The sequence below is a fragment of the Furipterus horrens genome, unplaced genomic scaffold (assembly GCF_987537825.1).
Source record: "Furipterus horrens unplaced genomic scaffold, mFurHor1.1.pri manual_scaffold_6, whole genome shotgun sequence".
NCBI lineage: Eukaryota > Metazoa > Chordata > Mammalia > Chiroptera > Furipteridae > Furipterus > Furipterus horrens.
The window spans coordinates 67336858-67338308 of NW_028327176.1; the positions used below are offsets into that span (position 1 = coordinate 67336858).

At 42.9% G+C, this 1451-nt stretch overlaps 1 pseudogene; it reads left to right on the plus strand.

Moving 5' to 3' along the window:
• Window positions 1-247: 247 nt before the first annotated feature.
• On the plus strand, window positions 248-573 carry LOC150006377 (ragulator complex protein LAMTOR5 pseudogene; annotated as a pseudogene).
• Window positions 574-1451: the final 878 nt, after the last annotated feature.

Below are 1451 nucleotides of genomic sequence, written 5' to 3' on the forward strand. Positions count from 1 at the left end.
AGCAGCTCTACCTAATACATAGAAACAAACACAGGGAGTCAGCCAAAATGAGGATACAAAGAAACATGTCTCAAATGAAAGAATAATACAAAACTCCAGAAAAAGAACTAAATAAATGGAGGCAAGAAAACTACCAGCTACAGAGTTCAAAACACTGGTTATAAGGATGCTCAAGGAACTTAGAACTTCAACAAAGAGATAGAAAGCATTAAAAAAAGACATAGAGGTCTAGAGGATGGCTGGCAGGATGGAGGCGACTTTGGAACAGCACTTAAGAGGACACGTGAGTGAATGAAGAATCTATCCATTGTTGGAGTCCTGTGCATAGATTCATAAGGACTTAACCTGGGACCCAGTCAGATGAGCATGCTGGGGTGATATCTGTTCTAGCTCAGCAAGCAGCCAAGCTAACCTCAGACCCCACTGATTCCTGTGGTATACCTAGAATCAGGTAATGGGAACATTATGATCCAGAAACATGATGGCATCACAGTGGCAGTGCACAAAATGGCCTCTTTATATCTCAGCAGCTCTCCAGCAGCCTGTCACAGAGATTTGGGCCTCCCCATTTGAATTCTCATATACTGTGACAGTTTCAGTAGTTAGGCTATTCACTGAAAGTGCTTTGGGCACTTTTTAATTAATTTTAAGGTCTGGAAACATCCTCAGAGAATAACTGGCCAAGAGTCTACAGGCTTAACAGATGGCAAAGTTGAGGTTTTCACCGTCTGCATTTCCTGCTGCACCTCAAAACTTCCTCTCTGAAAACTCTTCAAGAAGTTCATCTCTGAGGACTTGGCAGCCCTCCTGGCCTCTGAATGACTCATTGCTCTGCTGCATTACCAAGTTGATCCAGGCCTCAGCATCACATCAGAGCTCTCTATCAATATAAAGCCTAGCCTCATCTCATCCTATGATCAGAATCAGAGCTAGCCCAGCTTTAAGAAAGCAACAATCTCTCACCAAAATTAAATCAGCTCTACCGATGTTTACTAAAAAAAATTCTTTCCAGAGTATGTTCATAACAACAGTCTGAAAGATTTCACCTTTTCTCTTTCAGGGTTTTGCCTTCCGCTGGATATTTGTTTGGTCCTTTCCACCAGCCCCACACACTACATCCTATTTCCTATCATTACACTTATGTGGCATCTCCCAGACCACTAAGCTGGGATTCTGCAAGCATGTCATCAAAAAGTATTGGAGAATCTGGTTTTAAGAACCTAAGAAGCCTCTCACTTTTTAAAAAGGAACATGCCTAGCCCTGGCCATTGTGGCTCAGTTGGTTGGAGCATCATTTCATAACCCAAAGACTGAGGGTCTGATTCCTGGTCAGGGCACATACCTGGGCTGCAGGTTTGATCCCCAATTTGGACGTGTATGGGAAGCAACCAATTGATGTTTTTCCCTTATATCGATGTTTCGCTCTCTCCCTTCCTCTCTCTCTAAAAGCA